The following is a 15,509-nucleotide window of genomic DNA, read 5'->3' on the forward strand; positions in this document are numbered from 1 at the left end:
GAAAGAATTTAAAAAAAAAAAAAAAAAAAAAAAAAAAGCTGCGTGGAAATCAGAAGAGTGTGTTTTGTGTGTGCTTACTAAATAATTCAGATTTGAACTGTTCTGAACTTCTGACCCTCACACTCTACTGCGATGTACAGGACTGGAGGTTTCAATGTTAATCCACGAGATATAAACGACAAAAAAGTACGGAGCCTTCTTGGTTCAGAGTGAGGCCATATTCTGCTAAAAGCATTCTAATATTAATGGTGATGGCTGGTTTCTGAAATGTTTTAGTCCACTGCAATAACGTGTTTTCATCTGTTTGTGAGGCTGGGAAGAGAGAAAATGAAATCACCCTTTTAACGCTGCACCCTGATTCCTCCCAGGCATCGGGCAACATGTTTTCCTTTTTCAACAAACCCGTGCATTTGCCTATTTCTGCGGGTTGTATGCTTCCCTCCCTTCCCTTTGCCTTGCTCAGCTGTCATTTGGCACAACTGCCTCACTTCCAACACGTTACAGCATCTCTTTCTCCACGATGCATTTTTTAACTGGTAAAGGAAGGAGAAAAGAATTTGATTAAGCTTATTTTTATGCTTAGAGGAAATATAAAAGACAAAGTGTTCTATGTTTAAAACTACAGCATATGCAGCTTGTGTGCACATCAAAAAGATCTCTACAAAGCAGCACGCACGGATACAAGATTATACAGAATAGAGACAGATGCAGACTTCCACGCGTAATATCTGTAGTGACTCCAAGCACGATGGGTATTAAAAAAAAAAAAAAACAACAACAAAACCAAACCCAACAAAACAAACCCAAAACCAAAAAAAAAAAAGTGGTGTCGGGAGAGAATCGTACCAACCTATTCAAAGACTCCTGTGGACTTCAAGAGGCTTTGGATCACACCCCCAGGGAAAGATGATTTAATAAAGCGGGGTAATAATTCTTTTCAAGTGCACGCTACTTTTGAAGACAGCCGGGAGACCGATGACCTTTTCGGAAACACGCTCTCCCCCGCTGCACGTCCTCGCCCCGTACCGAGGGGGAGCGCTCGGCACGCAGCTCAGCGCTGCGGGGACGCGGCGGGGCGGAGGCTCCGCACCCCAAGCAGCAAAAGAGGGAGCGGGAGCCCCGCGGGGCCCGAGCGGCGGCGGTGAGGCCGGGGCCGGGGCAGCCTCCCGCGGGGGCGGCCGCGGGGCGTGCCGGCGCGGCGCTCGGGGCGGAGCGGGCCGGGCTCCACCGCCTCCCGCCGCCGCCGCGATTGGCCCGGCCCGCCCCTCGCCCCGGCGCCCAGGCCGCCTCCCTCCCCGGCTAAAGCGGGCAGTAGGTGAGGGGAAGGCGGCCAGACGGGAGCATGGTCGCGGCTCCGCAGCAGCGTCCGCCGCCGCGCCGCGCCCCCTTACTCGGCCTCCAGCGCGGCTCCCGGCGCCCGCAGCCGTGCGGGGCTCTGCGTTAGCGGCGGAGGCTGCGATGCACAAGCAGCCACCGCCTCCCGCCGCCGCGTATCCTCCCGCCGCCTGAGGACGCGGCCGCGCACCCGCGTTGCCAGCCCGAGGCCGCCTGCGCCCCCGCGGAGGGAGGTAAGCGGCGCGGCGGCTGCGCGCCCCGCGGAGCTCCCCGCCAGCCGTGCCGGGCATCGCCGGGCTGGCGGCTGCCCTGCGCCTGCGCTCGCTGCCCGCATTAAAAACTTCCTGCGTGCCTCCTGCCGCCTGGGGGGTGCTGTGCGGGGTGCCAGCGGGGGAGAATAATGTGATGATGATGATTTTTCTTTTTATTCAGGAGTATGATTTTTTTTTTGTTTATTTTTTGCTGTTGGCGTGGGGCTCCCCACCCCCGCCGCGCACCCACAACTTCAGGCGCTCGCCCGCGCTGCGGCGGGGAGCAGGGTCGGCCGCGTTCATCCACCTCCCTGTCCCCCCCACTTTTGCCCCGCTACCCCCCAGGGGCGGCTGTGTCCCTGTGTCCCCTTATCCCTGCCAGGTACGGCTGTCCCGCTGGATCTCCCCACCGCCGGGCCCGGAGCCGCCGGCGAAACTGCCTGGGAATGGATCGGCGCGCACCCCGGCAGGCAGCCTGCCTTCCACCCTCCCTTTCCAAATGCCTCTGCCAGCCCTGTCGTCTCCCTGTGCCTGGAATACGTTTCCATTACCTTCCTTCTCCTCCTCACACGTGATGTGTACGAGGAACTTCAAGGCACAATATTCACAATATTGCTTAAATATGTATATTTTCTTAAAAAGCACTCGGTACGCGTTTCCCACGCCGTGTGGCATTCATCGCCGGTGTAAGGTTTTGTTTGGCCGCTGCCGGTGTTCTGTATTGGTGCTTCTCTTTTTTTTTTTTTTCCTCCTTTTTTTTTTTCTTTTTTTTTTTTTTTTTTTCAGGTGGGGTGAGGGAGGTGCGGAGGGTGTTTTCTTTTAACTTACCTTTGAGCCGAAGTGCTGTCTGGTGCCGTTCGGAGCCCAGAGGCGCATCCCCTGGGTACCCGTTTTCGGAAGCCCTCGTTTCGGATGGGAGGGAAAAGCTACTTTTTTGTTTTGACATTGAGTGGATGTGACTAGCTGTCCTTGTCGTGTGAGGATGCAGGTCTGTGGTGCCCGGGATTTTGGTTTCAGGTTCCTTTGCCGCCCCAGAGGGTGGAGAAAGATCTGGAGGAAGGGAGTTCTGGCGATAGATGGTCGTGTTTTTCATACACTTCATAAATAGTCTCTGAGGTTATTTTATTTTTTCCCCATCTGGCTTAATTTATTAAACTGAAAATGTTCCTATAGATGGAGACGCCAGAGATGGATTTATGTCCCACCATTACCAAAATTATGGACCCCTGGTCGTATAGCTGGCTGCTTATCTTTTGTTTATTGTATATGAAAACTGTTTAGAAAAATAGTGTTCTGGTAACTAGATTAAGGGGGACTTAATCACTTTTCCACCAATGAAGGAAAAAGACGTGTGTTTGCTGCAGTCTTATCATTTGTTTTAACAGACGATTATGTGGAGCATATTTCTGAGAGAATATCAGGAAAAAAGTTTATTTAAAACAACTCAGCAAGTGTGTGTGTGTGTGTGTGTGTGTGTGTGTGTGTGTGTGTGTGTGTGTGTAGGTATGTGTGACTTGTACCTATTTAAGCACATCTCTTTGGCTACCCTTTTGAGGTCAGTTTTAAGGTACTTGAAAACCAAACTACTGCAGCTTTAAGGTGACTGCAGATAACAGTATTACTGTCTCTTATAATTAGTAATCTGCTGAAACTTTAAATCCTCCTTGATAGATGTGATAGATCTGTGTGAGAGAAGGAACAGTATTCCAGCCAGCTTTATTTTTATTATTTTTTTGCCTCCAAAACAAAGCAGCAGTGCATCTTTTTTCTTTATTGTTGTTGTATTCTGGTTTAAACTGCTAATGGCTTTATTTTTTTCCCCATGTGGAGAAAAATAAAGTACAGCCATATTTTACGCTGACATTTATCTGCGTCAAACTTTAGTTATGCTCAGGAGGTTATTCAGTCTTCTCTGAATAATGTAAAGGGGGTTTTGTGGATGTGTTGTTGGGGTTTTTTTTTTTTTCGTGTTCTTATAACCTGTCCTCATTGTGTATATTTATGGAAGTTGTTTTCAATTTGAGGTGAAATATGGGAGCTTTGCAAATAATTTAGTGACCCATCCAGAATAAGACTTAGCCGGCATGTATCACTACATCTTTCATTGCCTTGTTTCATATGGATATCTTTTCATATAACATCTATTTTGATATTTCCTAATAGAAACTGAATAATACCTAGGGTATTTCAATTGAAAATTAAAGTTTGGTGTTTGAGTTACTACCTTTTCTAAAATACGAGAGTATCTTTGTGATTTATTTGAAAGTCAAAAAGCAGCCAGTCAGACAAGTTGTCTAGTTGTCTTGCAAGTGGTGACCAGTACTGCTTAATTTGGATGAATTTTTGTTCATGTTCATTTAGCTCCCTGTACAGGGTCTTAAATGAACTCTGAAATATATACTGGGCTCTTAGTCTTGAAAACTGCCTGACTTACCTGCATTTGTTGTCCCTGGTAGCTTATGAAATGCATGCACAGTGTGTCAACCTTTCTCTTAACAACAAAACCTATGAGCAAATGTTCAGTGTGAATTTTATTACTGAAATAAAATATTCTATAGTTGTCATGGTTACAAATAGAGGCAGGGTTACTGTTTTTCATCTGCATGCTGGGGAGGGGGAATCTAGTTTTGTCAGTTTTTAATTACATTTCTAATGAGTGATGGTCATACTTCAAGTACCCAATATATTAAATACACAGCATAGTGAATTAGATTTGTCAAAGTCTTGCTGAAACGAAACAAAAAGTGGTAGACTGCTGGAACAAACCCTCGTTCATTTGCTTTTTTTTGAAGCCGAAATCTTGAGGGAAGAAAGTAACCACCTCTGTTTTGTCTCTTCTAGATTAGCATGCTGTCAATGTTGCAGCTCTTCTTTAAACAAATAATGAAAAAATATGTTGTGTGGATGTTGACTGGAAATCCTCCCAATGAAGGGAGAGGAGGATACAGATCCAGAAGTCGGACAGCATTTTTGGATTTACTGTGCACCATATCTGGTGCTATCACTTTTACTGCCTGTTTGAGGAGGACTCGTTATCCTCAGGTTTGCTTTGCACCTGTGGGTTCTTCTCCCAAGTTGTTCCTGTTGTTTCCTCTGGAGTCACTCCAGTTTGGCACTGTTTGAAGGGCCACCAGGATGGGGACCTTAACTATTTGCAGTCATTGGCGCTCATCCCAGTGCTGTTCCTCTGCTTTTCTGTGCTGATCTGCAGTTCAGTCTTGTCCATGCCTGCTTGCTTTCTTGACCTTTTAATTTAGTTCTGAAAACCCAAGGACTCCGTTTTTCTGAAGCACAGAAAAAAAAATCAAACCCAAACAAGGGAAGAATAAAATTAAAATGTTTTGTGCTGTGGTTTATTTATTTTTTCTTCTCCTTTTTCTGTGTCTAGAGCCTCATTGTGCTGTGGTAGAAACCAGCACACATCATTAGGGGAAAATGTACCACTAGATCCATAAATAGAGAAATTTAAGTCTGTCCTGTCTAGCTTAACTCCTGTCCCTTTATTGTTTTGGGATTTCTTTTTTTAATCTTAAAACTATTCCTGAGGGTTTTTCGCTGCACTTCTTATTTTGGGGGTATCTTTAGTACTTTTGTTAATTTTTTTGGTATCCTTCTCTAGGTTCAGCATAGTATTAAACAGACTTTTGCAGTGACTTATCCACTGATCTTGGATGTGCTGCAATAGCCTATGGACTCAAGGAGCCCAGACACCTGAAGGCCTGATCCAGAAACTGCTCTGTTTGCAGAGCATCAGCTTCAGAGTGTACCACTGAGGTCTACATCATTTTCAGGCCATTAATTCTTTGTGCCACAACTGAGGCTTTTAGCTAGCTAAAATCTCAGCACGGGTTAGCAACTTCTTTGGTCCTTCAGGGTTTTTAACCCTCCAGATCTTCCATTTTGCAATATTTGGCCTCGTAGTGTGCTCAGTCAATAGCCTGTTAATATGACACAGTATCATTAGGTTGTGTGATTTATTTGTGTATCTAATCACTTTGTTAATGTATCCATCTTTCCACAAAAGGAATACTGTATAAATAACTATATCCTAAAGCCCATAGATGTACAGATTAGATCAAACTTGCCTTGAATATACTTGTGGGCACTTGAAATTCTGTATTAACCCTTTATCACTTTTAAAAATTTCCTTTCTGGTTCCGTGTTAGCTTACCCTGTGTGGGGAAGAGTTTGGCATCCCTCTACGCAGTTAACTCTTTTTATGAAGTTACTTGCAGGAAGATGAAGCTCCTGTGCCAAGGCTGAACATGATCTTCTCGAAGTAATCTGCCAACAGCAGCTCCGAGTGCGAGGCTGTATGAAATGTAAACAGCTTTGACGTGCTTCTGTCACTTCTGTTTCCTTTTGTTACCAGAAGTACAAAGAACTCTTCCTCAGCTACAAAGAAAGAGATTAAAAGGAAATAGATTAGAAATCTCTTATGGGAACACTTTTCTGGCAGAATTTTTTAAAGTCAATCCACTTTACAGGTTGTGGATATTGTCTGTTTACCTGTTCTGGTTAGGCCAGGACTGAATGAACTTGATACAAGAGATGCTCCAAGAAGCCTTCCTGGTGCTGTCATGCAGCTGGTTATCTCTGTGCTGTCTTGATCCTCTGATAAATGACAGGAACTGAATTCCTGTCATGCTCCCCCATAAATAATTCTATAGTGTGGATTAGAATATCTGGAACAGGAAACCATTTTCCTTAATTTTTATGTGCTGCTTAGGTCTAGGTTTTCTAATATCTTCAGCTTGAATTTCTAGCCATAATTGACATTAGAACCCATAGAAAACCCCGTACGTTTTTAGTAGTCTTAGGTCACTTATAGTGCTGGTTTGCAGTAGTAGTACTGATTCATTGAGGCAATCTGCTCAAGCTACAGACAAACCCAGACTTTTAAAAACCCACTGTGGTTTTGTTTTTTATTTTATACAAATATTTAATTTTATTTTTGCCATCCATTACAATGTGTTACATTTCATGTGATACTAAATGCTAGGACTTCTGTTCAGGTTTGGGTTTGCATACAAGAACATGTGAACGTATAGTTCTTAGTTTTGTCAATGGTTCTAGGACTCAACTCTACATAATTAGAAGTAAGACACAGTTTGATTGAGGAAACCAGATTATTTCCAGGGATATGTTCTGGAACTCATTCAGAGCAGCAGTATGTAAGGAAACGTGCCACTGATACAATTCCTCTGCAGCATTCCTGTTAATTAAAAACTGTTGGACATTGATGCAGTAGGAACGTTTTTTTGAATTTTAGCTTGGTTGAGAGATTGTTTGCAGGATCTCTCAACCAAGTTCCTGTAGAGTATTTGAGGTGATAAAGGTGTACTGTAGCAGGTTTCATACATTCAAGATGTTCCTGAATTGTTGATCTGGACTTCATTCATGCACTGAAATACCTTGCCCAGAGAAGCTGTGACTGTTCCTCCCTGGAAGTGCTCAAGGCCAGGCTTGATAGGGCTTGGAGCAACCTAGTGTCCCTTCCAATGGCTGGAGGGTTGGAACTAGAATATCTTTAAGGTTCTTTGTAACCTAAACCATTCTGTGGTCTCCTGATATTTTTTTAATCTTGAGAGAAAGACTAGCTATCAATTTTCACTTTTATTTTGAAAAACAACAGCAACAACGTAAAAGTGAACAAAAAACCCTCTCCAAAACCATGATCCGCATAACAATGCGGGCAGTAGAAATCCTGGATTTAAAGTGTGACTTAAGAGCTTTTCTTTCAGACACTTCTTAAAGTCCACACTGATGAGTAATTAATATTTAAATCAGTTAATTCTGTTCTGAGATATGCTTTGTCAGACCTTCTTGTAGGATTTTGTTTTTCGGTCTGCGAAAGCAATGCTGCTGGATTTGCAGATCGCAGGGTGCTGTAACTATTCAAAGAAAAGTTTTTGTCTTCTCAGTCTGAGGCTTAAGAGTGATGTTTTCCTTAATTAGAGGGAGAAGAATTCAAATGCTGTTAGTTTTTCCAGACACATAAACCACAGATCAAGAGAGGTGAAAGAGTTCAGGAAGTTTATCACACAACATGGGGTAACTTTAAAGTTGAAGCAGCTGTATTATATGTATTGCAAATTTTGATTCACTTGTAGCTTGTCAAAACACCTGAGTTCACTAAGTGATTCGTAACATATTGTGTACTTCAAAACCTTCAATTTTTTTTTTACTTTCTCTTGCTTTTTTTTTTTTTTTTTTAAGTGTCTCTCGCTTGCCAAGACTGGAAAAATGCCAAATGGGAACACTTCATATTGCAAAATGTTGTCAGGTATATAAATATCTGTAAAATGCTTTTCAAACTATATTCAATGTTACAGGATATCTAAGGTTAAGCATCACCTTTTTGAGCTTACTCCTTACCCCATCATAATGTTTGAGAAGGAGAGAAGTTGCTAATTTTGCGTGAAATTTCTCATGTTTTGGAATGAGGGACAGAGCCTAAAAATACATATGCGAGTAAAATGCATGAACTAATTAATCCACATCAACTTCCTATGAAACAGCTCCTTTGACAATGCCTTTGTTCTTAAGAATAACCTTAATCTATTGGTAGCGGGATGGGTCAGCAGAGCTCTTGAACATGATGCTGTTTCTATCATTGTTGACTATCAAGGAATTCTGATAGCAATGCAGTTGTTTCTTCTGTTTTGTTTTCTTTCTCCTCTGCCTTCCCCCCCCCACCTTTTTTTTTTTTTTTTTTTTTTTTTAATGGTTTGTTTTAGTAAAATATGTTGGAGGCTGTAAGGGATATCTTAGAAGGACTCTGTGAATGACTAGAGGAAATGGTAGAATAAACACTTTCCTCTAAAATTGTATGGGTCATAGTAGTCCCTGGGGTAGAATGAGGTTTCTGGAATGTAGGAATACATGGCTTCTTGATTATATAACACTGGCTGTATTTTAAGGGTGTTCTGTTGAAGAAATGGGAGACTCATATAAATCATCACTGTTTCAAAGCTGCAAGTTTTTTCTTCCTTACCCTGCCCTCTCACTTAAGCATAAGAAAAGATGCAGTGAAGCTTATCCAGATGTTCTCCATCATGGCTGTGGAAAGCTGTACTTCCCCCACAGATACTGGTTTGTCCCCTTCCCTCTCCCCTCCATCCAATTCCACAAGTGTCTTGATTTACTGTATTTGAAGAGCCTAGAAAATACCACAGACAAGCCATAGTCCATCCTATTTGGAGCAGAGAAATACCAGATATAGTAAAGATAATGTGTGGTGAGAGGCTGTGAAAAATGCCGTAGTTTGTTTCTCTATGAGAATGATGAAAAAAAATGTGTGGTTAACACATCCAGGTATTAATCTGATAGTTTTATTAACACAGTGCAAGGTAAAACGTTATATGTGCTATACTGCTGTGCTAGTTTTGGCCAGTCATATGAGGAGCTATATATTATTTAAACAAAACTCACCGTTCCAAGTGTGTCTTCACTTCTTTCTCCCTTCCCCCCATTATTTCACATCTCTAAACATTGAGCATACAGATCAATATTCCATTAAGAGGAGAATTAACTTGGGAGAAGCTTGCATGTATTTGCATGTAGTAGTTTCTTCTTTGGTCTATGGCTTTGTGTTGATTTTCCCCTATGTCTTTTTTTTTTTTTTTTTCTTTTTCTTAAAGAACACTCCAAATATTTGTGCAATTACTTCTAATAGTGAGGTTTGCCATGCCCTGAGTTAAGTCTGTCAATATGAGTTGCTGGTACAGCTTTCTGCAGTGCTCTGCTTGTGGGCAACATCTGTCAAATATTTGTAGCTTCTTTTTTGCTTCTGTTTTGCTTCTGGTTTACAATTGCTGTACATCAAGGTACTAGGCTTAAGATCAAGTGTTTCTCTTGGTTACACACATGTAGTTAACAGAAATCAATGTTGCATAGACGTAAATGAAAGTTGAATTTGATCTTCTGCAAGTTAACTCTTATCTCATTTACACTGACACCAGTCTGATTTTCTGCAGACTGGATTGCTGAATCTCAGATTCAGAAATCGTGAAATACTGGTTGTCTGTGCTAACATTTTATTCCTTATATTCTCTGCACAAGTCTGAAAGTAAAAAATGCCTTTTGCTTTCTGAATTCTAAGAAAGCCACAAACAAGTGTAGTGAGATTTGATTAAAAGCTGCCTGTAGCAGGCAGGGTGGGAGGTGGCTATGTGGGACCTTCTGGGGAACCTCCCTGTTGATCTTGATGTGTGAATTGTCACAGGAGCTGCTGAACTGTGGACCAAATCCTGATCTAGTTAACACCTGTGGAGCTGACATGTTCCAATATGTATCTGGTGTTGCACAGTGCTGCTCTACCCCCAGGAACAAATCGCTTGTGAAATTCAGCTGTGAAGGCCCTAAGGTCAAAGAAAGACTCAGCAAATCTGAGTAGATGACAGCAACTGCAGAAGAGGCAAGGGGTGGATATTTGAAGAGCAGACATATTTCCTGGTTTATGTGGTCCAGGTGCTTCAGTAACTTTTTTTCTACTTTCTCCTCACAGTTCTGTATTATATAAAAGGGGCCAAATTTGACCTTGGCCCAAATCTGTTGAGTTAAATTAAGTTATATTTGGTACCTTGAAATTCTTAGATAAATGTTGTGTCTGTTCTTTAAGATTATCAAATCCCCAAAGTAAAACCTATTTTCTAGTACATTTTTCTTTTTGGAAGAAAAGTGTGTAATTTTATGATTAAACTTCTGGGTAGTTCTAGTTCTGCAACATCACAACCTTATCTCTCTGTGAACTAAATGGCAATGGGAAGTTGTGGCTGATATTTGAGTTGTTATTTATGGGAGGAAAAAATGGAGCATAGAAATGGTATAGCAAGTAAGGAAACAAAAAGTCTTGCCTGAAGTCTATAAAATATAGGACTGACTTTAAAAGTGGTACTGAGATACAGAAATGCATCCAAAGACAGAGTAATTATGATTCACTTGCTGTTATAATTCTCTATTTTGGTTTGTTTGTGTTTTCCTCAGTCTTAGATGGAAATTCTGCAAGCCCATTTGTGTATGTGGGGAGGGAATGCTCTTGCTAAAAGAGAAATTGCATCAAATTTACCTTAAACTCACTATTTCAGTATCACACTCGAGCAGTTTACCCTTCAAAGCTTCTAGAAACTGTTCTTAGACAAGTTCTGTGGTTGCAACTGCTATGTCATTGAAGTATGGTATTCCAAGAATAATACAAACAAAAGAAAACCAACACAAAGCTTCATTTCAGAGAAGTTAATGCAGCTGCAGTGCTCTGTTGACAGAATTAAGGTGAATTGGGCTGGAGATCAAAAAATGATACCCAGCTGGGTCAGGTTGAGAAGCTTAAACTCCTAATTTGTGATGGAAATGCAGGTGCAGCTTGAGCCAGGGCATCTACTGCTTGAGGTGATGGTTAATCAGGGCATTAAGTACTTCTGTGCTTTTCATCTGTAGAAGCCATTGGGCCTCCTGGACTTCTGCTGCTTGTAACCTGAGTGGAAGTCCTGGTTAACCCTTTCCTTCCTGCTGTTTTCAGGCCATAATGTTTCTCAGGCTGTTATTCATCTCTAGCAAAACATAAACAGCCTCAGAATTCCTTGAGGTGCTTAATAAAATCGCAAGTGACAGCAGATTGTAAGACTTTACCTGTATAAATATTACCTTGTAAAATAAGAACATACCAGTTCCTTTTTTTGAGTAGACCAGTAACCTCTTGAATTTTTCTATAACCATTTCTATGTTTACTTAAGAATATAGTCTTACCCCCAGCCCAAAAAGTATGAAAACCTTGTCTTTATATGTAAAGATGGTGAATTCAACAAAAATCAAAACTGTACAGTTGTGGGCCATCTTGATTAGAAAATTGAAAGATACAAAAAAACCCAAAGAAAATCGTGTTTTTTTTTTTTTTTTTTTTTTTTTTTTGCCCCACTCTGTTACAATCAGGCATAGTAGCATATATATAAATGTTTAACATAGAAAAATGAAATACATATTTGTTTCAAGTAGACAGAACATGGAAGGGGAGATAGTGTAACCTTCACCTGTCAACTGTTACTCTAAGAGCAAAGCTTCTCCTGAGAAAAAGACTAACCAGCAGGATAATATCCAAGAACTGTCAGTACTAATCCTACCTTGATAATCTGTTACTTTTAATAGCGGGCAAAAAATTAACAAGCATGGGCATTTTGTATGTAATTATTATCTGCACAAATACACTATTTAATTTTGGCTTGCTGCATCTAATAAGAGGAATGTTTCACTCTGCTGCAGTCGACATGATGCCTAGAGGTGCTTGCAAGAACGATGCTGTGAAGCAGTGATGAAGTTTACGCAGTACAACCCCAAGTGACAGCATCACTCTGTGAATCCCTTACCCTCTGTCTACGGAAAAAGTTGTAACTCTGAATCTCTGAGTGGGCTGTTTGCAAAGAGGAATAAATGGGCAGATCTCTAAATCTTGAGCTGGCAATGTTACATCTCTGATCCCAAACCTGTCTGTTAGCAGGCGTAGCGATTGGTATGTGACCTGGCTGCCACTAGAGAGGGACGGAGCTCTGCACAGAGCAGGGATGCACTAGTTATATAAAGGGCAGATTTCAATAAAGTGGGTATTTTTTCCCACAGTTCTGATTTTCTTTCTGAGGGTAGAAAATGAGAGGGTGAACGTTAAATTGTGCCATTGTTTATAGCCTAGGACAACTTCACAAGCAAAGTTTTGTTGCCCAGAAACATCTTTAAAGAGACAGAAATGCTTCACATTCCATGTGTTGATCAAACTGGCAAATATTCTTAGCATAAAGCAACTATTAACTTTGAATTGTACAGTGGAAGCTTGAAACAAATTTCTTACCATTTGGGTGAACAGAGGAAGTGCTATATCCTGGATGAAATGGAAGCAAAAAGGCTTCCCAAGGAACCTGGGCAAAGCTCTTCCACTTTCCTTCATGTGTTGAGTGTTTTATTCTGCTAATCCTTATTTAACTGCAACTCTGAAGCTTTTCTGTTGAAAGGGGGGGGGAAAAAATCCTTAAACTATGTGGTATCAACTTCAGTTCTGTGTAACTGCAGCTTCCTTCAGCTGTGTTGGGGTCAGGCTTGTGTAGTCTGATCTGCCTGTTGGCTCATTTTCTAGCTTGGCTGCATTGCCAAAGCACTTTATTTTTTTTTCCCCTCAAAGTAGCTGCCTGTGCACTCTGCCCCCAAGTTGCTGAATTATCTCTTCTGCCACAGTAACTTAAGCCTTCAGTTTTTTTTTGTTGTGTTTTTTTTTTTTTTTTTTTAGATTTACGTTGTTTCAGATTAATGAAAGCGCCACCTAAAATTTTTGAGCATCTTAATGATGAAATGCATCCTGTTAAGTCTGTTTAATTTTGGTGGGTTTTTTTGTTTTTGTTGGGTTTTTTCTTTGGTTTCCTTTTTTTACTTCCATCCTTGCCTTTTCTGTTTAGGCAGCAAACTCTTCTGGGACAAGGACTGTTATTTTTCTCCTGTACAATTAGGGCCTCCTTCATAGCTGTGCCTTGTGTGCTAGCAAGACAAAAATGATTCATAAGCTCTGAAAATGCTACTTTTCTCCACCCCTCTTTTCTCTGTTGTAGTCTACAAAGATTCTATTATGCTGAGGCAAAGAAAAACTTAATGACAGTTTTTTGGTTTTGTTATTACTTATTATTGAGAAGGAAAAAGTATCCTGAAGAAGTAAGATGAATATGAAAATAATTTTATGATTCATTCAATGCTTTAATAAGATTTTTTTTTTACATCTAGCTCAAATTCTGATCCAGAGGTACTTGAGCAGTAAAGCAAGGGCTTTTTTAGTGAAAGATGTGTTTATCTGAAAAGCAAGAATGTGCTTTGTCTCATTTTATTAAAAATAGTAATTCTGAGAATACATCAAAGGCTCTGAACTATTTAGGAGGTGGCTGTTGCTGTAGAGGTCCACAGTCACGCCCACCAGAGGGCATTTTATCACCAATTTCTTGGGGAGAAAGTTTTTTCTTAAGTCACAAATGAAACAGGAAATGTTGGATGCAAAAGCAGTGTACAGATAGCTTTTTTTGTTTGTTTATATATAAATACATATGCTTATTTCCTGGCTGTATTTATATGTAAATAAGTAATGATATCGGCTTGAATGGTTGGGTTTCCCCTCTGCTTCCTAAATACTTTCTAATTTTATTTAGGGATAATCTGGAGAAAAGGGAATTCTGTAAAGCTCTCCCACAGCTGGTACAGCCATCGGTTACCAGGAAACTGGCCTCCCCGCCAGACAAGCGCAACAGATTCTCTGGATGATTGCAGTGTGCTGCTGTTCCCCCCTTTCCAGGGCACTCAGAAGCAGAGGCTGCTGTTCAGAAGCCCAACTCATTTAGGAGGCTGGAATTTGCAAATATGCTTAATAGCAAAGCCCCTGATTCTTAGGGAAATGCTTGGCAGCTGGAGAAGTGTACATCTGCCAGATGGACCTGGCGTCTTGCATTTGGCAGCAGTTAATGCTAAGGCATGATATGCAAAACCCAAGAATGACAGCTAGGATGTGAATTTTTGTTTTAAAAACTCTATTTTGGTTTTGTTTTGCCTTTTTTTTTTTTTTTTTTTTTTTTTTTCTTCCATCCATCTTCTCATCTTCCATTACAAAATAAAGCTTCTGCAGGAAAGAAAAAAAAAAATTCACTGCCGAAAATATGTTTTCTTGCTCCTTTTCAGGATGCTTCTGTGTGATTCTGACATCTGTGCTGAAGGTTGGGCTGCCCCAGTTCAGATGTGTGACCTTCATCAGCCTGGTACAGCACACATAATGTGATTAATTCCCTTCAGTTCCCTGTGGGCAAATACATTCACTCTACCAGAGCCCCCATGGCTTGTTTGCAGCCTCAGCAGAGGCCTGGGGTCATATGAGCAAGGGAGACCAAACTGCAAACCTGGTGAGGGATATGAACAGACTGTGCTCTGACATGTAGACAGAGCAGTGGTAAAGGCTGTCCTCTACATGATTGTGGGACTGGCTGTGAATGATCTGAGAAGAGATTTGGATACCCATTGTAAAGTGCAGCTCTGGGATGTTTGGGTAGGACCCTATGTTGGGTCTGTGGCCATCTGGGTAAAGACAGGAATTATTCAGAGTGTGTCTGTTGCTTTCCAAAACTGGCTGATGTTTTGAGGATGTACTATGACAGACAAATACATATAAATATATTTATTTATTTATTTATTTTTCCCCAAACTGTTTGGGTCAAAAGGCTGCACCTTGCTGGGGTGAAGCAAGCACAGGCTTGCAGATATTTCCATGTAGAAGCTTTGCTATTTCCTTGATAATCAGGCCCTAAGTTGCAGAGGTGAGGGTGATCTTGTTTAGGATGAAAGGAAGCAAAGATATAAGCCAACAGCATTGACCTCCAGAGCACGCTGTCTAAGGAGATATTTGCAGAAAGGATGGATGGGTCTGTCTTGCATGTGTTACTGGGAAGACAGAGGGTCTCCTCTTATTCTCCACGGGTAAACAAGAATTGGAGAAGTGCTGTAGTCTAAACAGCTCTACCTGCTGTAGGGTGTTATGATTTTCAACAAATGGTAGTTGGGTAACTGCATGTAAGCAGTTGTTCATGACTTAAAAAATGTTTGGGATGAAAAAGTGAGATGGAGAATTAATGTAGACTTGCTCCTGCCTGATGAGCAGCAGGAAGTCTCCTAGCAAATGCCTGAAAGTTTTTCAACCTGTTATTCATGTTGGGTCCTTTACTCAAGGAGCTTTTTTCCAGTGGTTTTAATGTCAATGCGAGTAAATGGCTGCTGAAAGAGTTTTATTAATCCTGTGGAACTGAAACTTTGAAAAACATTTAGCTAGGTAATTTTTTTTTCTAGAACTATCCTGATGATATGATGAGACTTAGGTCTTTGTCACCTTATCATCTGAGTTGTACTAGCTTAATACCTGCA

At 41.2% G+C, this 15,509-nt stretch overlaps 1 protein-coding gene across 2 annotated transcripts in view; it reads left to right on the plus strand.

Moving 5' to 3' along the window:
* The first annotated feature begins 1,291 nt into the window (after window positions 1-1,291).
* KLHL29 (kelch like family member 29) overlaps window positions 1,292-15,509 on the plus strand; it is a 392,776-nt gene continuing 378,558 nt past the window's right edge. The window contains exon 1 of one of the 2 annotated variants that reach the window (XM_071742039.1): window positions 1,292-1,568. The gene's annotated coding sequence lies outside the window, so the exon portion shown is untranslated. The remainder of the gene's footprint in view (window positions 1,569-15,509) is intronic. The other variant, XM_071742041.1, reaches the window with a different exon arrangement.

Source organism: Heliangelus exortis, chromosome 3 (assembly GCF_036169615.1).
Source record: "Heliangelus exortis chromosome 3, bHelExo1.hap1, whole genome shotgun sequence".
Classification (NCBI taxonomy): domain Eukaryota; kingdom Metazoa; phylum Chordata; class Aves; order Apodiformes; family Trochilidae; genus Heliangelus; species Heliangelus exortis.